Source organism: Crocodylus siamensis, chromosome 1 (assembly GCF_052110815.1).
Source record: "Crocodylus siamensis isolate JL-2025a chromosome 1, ASM5211081v1, whole genome shotgun sequence".
Taxonomy (NCBI): Eukaryota; Metazoa; Chordata; order Crocodylia; family Crocodylidae; genus Crocodylus; species Crocodylus siamensis.
In genome coordinates, this window is record NC_143395.1 from 420,219,822 (window position 1) to 420,227,821 (window position 8,000).

The 8,000-nt window shown below is 54.6% G+C and overlaps 1 protein-coding gene across 1 annotated transcript in view; it reads right to left on the reverse strand.

The window, feature by feature from the left end:
- Nucleotides 1–8,000, reverse strand: part of LOC149875529 (uncharacterized) — a 433,980-nt gene that overhangs the window by 187,103 nt on the left and 238,877 nt on the right. The gene's annotated exons all lie outside the window — the stretch shown is intronic.

An 8,000-nucleotide genomic window follows, 5' to 3' on the forward strand; every position in this document is an offset into this window, starting at 1 on the left:
AGTCTGATCGCTCACGTCGGTTCTTAGCCAGAGTGCAGGACCTCCATCTAACCCAGGAGGTGCACAGTCCCACCAGGGGAGACGCCTTGTTGGACCTGGTGCTGGCCACGGGTGATGACCTGGTGAGGGGGCTGCAGGTGATGGGCCACCTGGGAGACAGTGATCATCGCTTGCTGGAATTCACCATCCAGCGTAAGGTGGCAAAGGGCTGCAGCAAGGCAACAGCCCTAGACTTTAGGAGGGCTGACTTCAACAAGCTAAGGAGGATCGTTGGGGAAGCACTGAGGACCCAGAGGGGAAGGGAATCGGATGTCGAAGGTGAGTGGTTGCTCCTTAAGGAGACGATCCTCCATGCCCAAAGGGAGGTAATCCCAACAAGGGTCAAAGGGAGCAGGAGGGCACATAAACCCCCATGTCTCACTAAGAGCATCCGGGAATGTCTCCTTGCTAAAAGGGAGGCATATACCCAATGGAGAGATGGGGTCATCACCAAGAAGGACTATGTTACAGTCGCCCGAGGATGTAGGGGGGCAGTCAGGAGGGCCAAGGCAGAGTTGGAGATAGGACTAGCTTCCCGGATTAAGGACAATAAGAAGTCCTTCTTCAAATACATAGGGGGTAAAAAGAGGGTCCCGGGTAATGTGGGGCCCCTGCAGGACACGATGGGCAACTTAGTCATCACACCAGATGACAAAGCTAACATATTTAACGATTTCTTTGCCTCTGTCTTCCTAAGTAGGGACCAGTTCAGCCACCTCCCTGCTGGGCCCCCCTCGGGCCCCGAGAGAGACACGCCTGGGCCAAGGGTTAGCGAGGAGTTAGTTAGGGTACTTCTGGAGAGGCTGGACGTGTTCAAGTCCGCTGGTCCAGACGATCTTCAGCCTAGGGTTCTACAGGAACTGGCCGAGGTCATTGTGGGACCCCTGGCGCGGCTCTATGAGCACTCGTGGTGCTCTGGCGAGGTGCCGGAGGACTGGAAGAGGGCCAATGTGGTCGCTATCTTCAAAAAGGGAAAAAAAGAGGACCCGGGAAATTACAGGCCAGTTAGTCTTACCTCAATCCTGGGTAAGCTCTTTGAAAAAATTCTCCTGGCACACATCCAGGAGGGGCCTTGCGGGGGAATGCATGCTCAGGGGCAACCAACATGGGTTCATCAGTGGCAGGTCTTGTCAGACCAACCTGGTGGCCTTTTACGATCAGGTCACCAAATCATTAGACGCAGGGGTTGCTGTGGATGTAGTCTTTCTGGACTTCCGGAAGGCTTTCGACACTGTCTCTCACCCTGTCCTCATCAAAAAGCTGGGAGACTGTGGTGTCGATGCCCACACGGTCAAATGGGTCGCCAACTGGTTGGAGGGCCGCACCCAGAGGGTGGTAGTGGATGGGTTCTTCTCGACCTGGAAGGATGTGGGCAGTGGGGTTCCGCAGGGCTCGGTCCTCGGGCCCGCACTGTTCAACATCTTCATCAGTGACTTGGATGAGGGGGTAGAAAGCACCCTGTTCAAGTTTGCTGATGACACTAAGATGTGGGGGGATGTGGGTGCACTAGAAGGGTGCAATAGGCTATAAGCTGACCTTGACAGGTTGCAACGGTGGGCGGAGGAGAATAGGATGGGGTTTAACACTGATAAGTGCAAGGTGTTGCACATGGGGAGGAAGAACCGGCACCACACTTACAGGTTGGGGAACTCCCCTCTTGCCAGCACGGAGATGGAAAAGGATCTTGGAGTCGTCATTGACTCCACGATGAACATGGGCCGGCAGTGTGGGGAGGCAGTCAAGAAGGCCAACCGTACCCTGTCATGCATCCACAGATGCATCTCGAGCAGGTCCAGGGAGGTGATCCTCCCCCTCTATGCGGCACTGGTCAGGCCGCAGCTGGAGTACTGCGTCCAGTTCTGGGCGCCACACTTCAAGAGGGACGTGGACAATATGGAAAGAGTTCAGAGGAGGGCCACTCGTATGATCAGGGGTCAGCAGGGCAGGCCTTATGAGGAAAGGCTACGGGACCTGAACCTGTTTAGTCTCCACAAGAGAAGGTTAAGGGGGGACCTTGTGGCCTGCTACAAACTGGTCAGGGGGGATCAGCAGGTATTGGGGGAGTCCCTGTTCCCCCGTGCGCTGCCAGGAGTGACCTGGAATAACGGTCACAAGCTGGCGGAGGGTAAGTTTAGATTAGATATTACGAGGCGCTACTTCACAGTCAGGGCGGCTAGGGCCTGGAACCAGCTTCCAGGGGAAGTGGTGCAGGCTCCTAGCCTGGGGATTTTTAAAAGGAAGTTAGATGAGCACCTTGCCGGGGTCATCTGACCCCGGTGCTCTTTCCTGCTAAGGCAGGGGGTCAGACTAGATGATCTACCTAGGTCCCTTCCGACTCTAGCTACTATGAAACTATGAAACTATTGCGCCCTGACTCGGGAAGAAGCCCAAGACTGTGGGGCGGTGAAGACGGCTCTCCTGTACCGCCTCGAGCTCTGTCCAGAGCACTACCACCAGGTCTTTGGGCCAAGAAAGGGACAGAAGAGAGGCGACTGCAGGTGTTGCTTCAGTGGCTCCGGGACCTCGGTAAATGGGTCAACCTGGCTACATGTATGATGGCAACCCTTGTGGCCAAGGTCATATTAGAGCAATTCGTAAACAATCTGGAGGAAAGAACCCAGCGCTGGGTCCGGCAGCATGCCCCCTAGACTTGTGAGGAAGCATTAAAGTTGGCCAAGGTCTTTGCAGCTGCGGAGTGGCATTAACCACGGGAGAAGCAAGGGTCCCCGCTGTCAGCGCCGGTAACGAGGGAGGTGGAACGAAGTAAGCCCGGATATAGGGCCCAAGGGGGGGAACATGGTATGCTGCCACTGCAGTAGGATAGGACATCTTGCCTGAGAGTGTGCAGGGTGTACCGCGGAGAGAGGACAGACCCTGAGTATCCCAAGGGGGATGGCTGAATTCCCCAAAGGAGGTTTCAGGGGATGGAGTTTTGGGGCCGGGGGAGGCAGCCCAGTATGGGAGCGTCCTGTGGTGCGTGCTTGGGTAGAGGACTGCCCAGCCTGGGCGGTGTTAGATTCCGGGTGTGCACAATCGTTGATTAGGGCTGACCTCTTGCCTGATGTCCCCGTGGGCCAAATAGAACCTGTGAGGGTGTCGTCTCTCCACGGTGAGACCCAGGCCCTCCGTCGAGTAAGAGCCCATCTCAGAGTTATGGAATACCAGGGGGCATTGGTGGTACGCCTTGCTCTGTGATTGGCGTGCGAGATGCTGCTGGGACGAGACTGGGCACCCCTGTATGAGGTGATGGACAGGGTACGGGACATCGAAGTCGTGCGCAAAGCTTTGAACTGGAGGGACGGATGGCTTGGTGACACCGAAGAAAGAGAGGGAAATGCCAGGGAGGGCGAGGATGAAGTGGTCGACTGGAGGAACATCGCCAGTGTACAACAATTCTGGCAGGCCCAAGGGGATGACCCTGAATTACAAGAATTGTGGACTCAGCCCATGGATGTGGTCCAGCTGCTGGCACCAGCCTCCGAGTTGGGGAGTCACTTGGAGGTAAGGCATCACCTCTTGTATCGGGTGACACCAAGGAGGGAGGAGAAGGGGAGCCGGGTCCAACTGGTGGTGCCTATATGTTTTCGGAAGGCAGTGTGGCAATTGGCCCATGCCACCCCCATGGGAGGCCACATGGGGAGGAAGCGCATGACAGATAAAATATCCTGGTGGTTCTTCCAGCCAAAACTGGAGGAAGATATGGCTCAGTGATGTGCTGAGTGTCCGGTGTGTCAAAAGGCTAGGAATATCAGCCACCCCGAGCTCCGTTGAGGCCAATGCCTATTATTGATCTGCCCTTCTCCCATTTTGCCATGGATGTTGTTGGGCCCCTGCTGTGCAGCAGTAACGGACACCAGTACATTCTGTCGTTTGTGGACTATGCAACCAGGTACCCCGACGCCGTACCTCTCAGGTCAGTAACGCACCCCGGATTGCCGAAGAGTTGGTAAAATGGATAGCCCGTATGGGGGTTCCCCACGAGATCCTGATGGACCAGGGACAAAACTTTATGTTGGGGGTCCTGCAAGGGGTATGTCAAACCCTGAGAATTAAACGGATGAGGACATCTGTCTACCACCCCCAAACCAATGGGCTGGTAGAGCGATTGAACGGGACCTTGAAAAAGGTATTGCGGTGACGCCTATGAGGTGACCCCCGGCATTGGGACCTAATGCTCCCGCTGGCCTTGTTTGTACTCAGTGATTCCCCTTCAGAGTCCCTGGGGTATTCCCCCTTTGAGCTGGTGCTGGGCCATCAGCCATGGGGTTTGTTACAGATCCTCCAGAAGGAGTGGGAACAGGGCCCTGTGGCCATCTCCAACCCCTCGAAGTACCATCAAGCCTTTCAATGTTGAGTCCAGAGTGCCCGAGAGCTAGCAGTGGGCAACTTGAGACAGGCTCAATAAACACAAAAGGACAGGTATGACTTACGTGCGAGGGAATGGGAGTTTCAGCCAGGACAGAAGGTGTTAGTCCTACTGCCCACCTTGTCTAGTAAACTGTTAACGCAATGGCAAGGACCCTTCGAAATCATTCGACAGGTCGGCCCAGTCGACTACAAGGTATATCACTCAGGTTACTTAAAGACAAAACAAATTTACCGTGTCAACTTGTTACGAGAATGGCGACAACCCGAGGGATGGGCTGCTTTTAAAGAGGAAGCGGACGAGGACCCTGAGCCACAGGACATCGGTCAAAACCCAGGAGAGACGGAGCCCTTAAGGGCGGTTCAAGTGAGTGGTGAACTAACCACACCCCAGAGAAGAGAAGTGGAGGCCCTCCTTGAGGAATTCAAGGGGGTCTTTTCAGAAGATCCGGAATGGGTAAGGGACACCTACCATGCTATTCAGACACCCTTGGGTGTGATTGTACGAGACCGGTGGCGACCCATACCTCAACATTTAACTGAAGAGGTGCATAAGGAAGTGGAGCAAATGCAGGCCTTTGGCGTCATCACGGCATTGCGAAGCCCTTGGCAGAGTTCCCTTGTACCCATATGAAAACCAGACGGGACCTTAAGGCTCTGGGTAGACTATCAGAAATTGAATGAAGTGGCCACGTTTGATGCCTTCCCCATGCCACGGGTGATGGAACTAGTGGAGCGGATCGGGGCTGCCCGATATATACCTACTCTAGATCTTGCCAAGGAGTATTGGCAAATCCCCGTACACCCAGGTGACTGCAACAAGATGGCCGTTGGAGCCCCGTGGGGCCTGTATGGGAGCAGGAGAGCACACAAGCCTCTGTGGCTCACCAAAAGAATCCGGGAATGTCTCCTTGCTAAAAAGGAGGCTTATACCCAATGGAAAGAAGGGGTCATCACCAGGGAGGGCTATTCTGTAGTTGCTCGAGGATGAAGGGGGGCAGTTAGGAAGGCCAAGGCAGAGATGGAACTGGGGCTAGCTTCCCAGATTAAGGACAATAAGAAGTCTTTTTTTAAATATGTAGGGGGTAAAAAGAAGGTCCCGAGTAATGTGGGGCCCTTGCAGAACCACATGGGAAACTTGGTCATCACACCAGATGGCAAAGCTAACATGTTTAACGATTTCTTTGCCTCCGTCTTCCTAAGTAGGGACCAGAACAGCCATCTCCCTGCTGGGCCCCCTTGGACCCCAAGGGAGGCACACCTGGGCCACGGGTTAGTGAGGATTTAGTTAGGGAGCTTCTGGAGGGGTTGGACGTATTCAAGTCAGCCGGTCTGGATGATCTCCACCCTAGAGTTCTAAAGGAAATGGCCAAGGTCATTGCAAGTCCCCTGGCACGACTTTACAAGCACTCGTGGAGCTCTGGCGAGGTACCGGAGGACTGGAAGAGGGCCAACGTGGTCCCCATCTTCAAAAAAGGCAGGAAGGAGGACCCGGGAAATTATAGGCTGGTTAGTCTCACCTCGATCCTAGGCAAGCTGTTGGAGAAAATCATGCTGGCACACATCCAGGAGGGGCCAGCAGGGGACTGCATGCTAGGGGCAACCAACATGGGTTCATCAGTGGCAGGTCCTGTCAGACCAACCTGGTGGCCTTTTACGATAAGATCACCAGATCATTAGACGCAAGGGTAGCAGTGGATATAGTCTTCCTGGACTTCCGGAAGGCTTTTGACACCGTCTCTCACCCTGTTCTCATTAAGAAACTGGGGGGCTGTGGTGTAGACACCCACACAGTCAAATGGGTTGCCAACTGGCTGGAGGGCCGCACCCAGAGGGTGGTAGTGGATGGGTCCTTCTCAACCTGGAAGGACGTGGGCAGTGGGATTCCAGAGGGCTCGGTCCTCGGGCCCGCACTGTTCAACATCTTCATCAGTGACTTGGATGAGGGGGTAAAAAGCACCCTGTTCAAATTTGCTGAATGACACTAACATGTGGGGGGACATGGGCACACTGGAAGGATGCAAGAGGCTACGATCAGACCTAGACAGGTTACGAGGGTGGGCGGACGAAAATAGGATGGGTTTCAACACAGACAAGTGCAAGGTGATGCACCTGGGGAGGAACAACCGGCACCATACCTACAGGTTGGGGAACTCCCCTCTTGTCAGCACGGAGGCGGAAAGGGATCTGGGGGTCATCATTGACTCCAAGATGAACATGGGCCGGCAGTGTGGAGACGCAGTAAGGAAGGCCAACTGCACCTTGTCCTGCATCCACAGATGCATCTTGAGCAGGTCCAAGGAGGTGATCCTCCCCGTCTATGCGGCACTGGTCAGGCCACAGCTAGAGTATTGCGTCCAGTTCTGGGCGCCACACTTCAAGAGGGATGTCGACAGCATGGAGAGGGTCCAGAGGAGGGCCACTCATATGATATGGGGACAACAGGGCAGGCCCTATGAGGACAGGCTGCAGGACCTGAACCTGTTCAGCCTCCACAAGAGAAGGCTGAGGGGGGATCTAGTGGCCTGTTATAAACTAGTCAGGGGGGATCAGCAGGCACTGGGGGAGTCACTGTTTCCCCGAGCACCACCAGGAGTGACCAGGAATAACCATCACAAGCTGGCAGAGGGTAAATTTAGGCTAGACATCAGGAGGCGCTACTTCACAGTCAGGGCGGCTAGGGTCTAGAACCAGCTTCCAAGAGAAGTGGTGCTGGACCCTACCCTGCGGGTGTTTAAGAGGAGGTTAGATGAACATCTTGCTGGTTAGATGAACTTCTTTCCTGCCATGGGAGGGGGTTGGACTAGATGATCTGCTCAGGTCCCTTCCGACCCTAAAAACTATGAAAGTATGAAACTATATGAATTCGTCAAAATGATGTTTGGCTTGCATGGGGCTGCGGCAACATTCCAACAGTTAATGGAACGCCTTCTGGCACCCCACGCAGAATACGCAGCTGCATACATGAATGACATCATCGTATTCACCCAATCCTGGGATCAACATCTATCTGCCCTTAGGGTGGTCCTGATTGAACTCCGGAAGGTAGGCCTGACAGCAACCCCCCGAAAGTGTGCAATCACGCACAAGCACATGAAATAACTAGGATTCCTGGTGGGCCAGGGAACCATCCAACCATTGGAAGACAAGGTCCAGGTCATCCGCTCCTTTCGCGCCCCACAAACAATAAAGCAGCTGCGGTCCTTCTTGGGTCTAGTGAATTACTACCGCAGATTCGTTCCCCAGTTCTCGGACCTAGCGGCACCCCTCTCTGAGGCCCTAAAAGGGCCACATCAGAAGGGGGTCCAGTGGAATGGGGCGATGTTGCACCGTTTTCAGGCCTTGAAAAGGGTCCTCTGTGAAGATGTGCTTATACACACACCTGACTTTGAGAAGCCCTTCCCGTTGCAGACGGATGCCTCTGCAGTGGCAATCACGGCTGTATTGACACGACGAGACACCAAGGTGGACAGGCCCGTGGCATACACGAGTCGGAAGTTGCTACCAGCTGAGACCAGGTATGCAACGATCGAGCGGAAGCGTTTGGCAATTTGATGGGGGGTGGAGCACTTCCGCTATTACTTACTTGGGAGGGA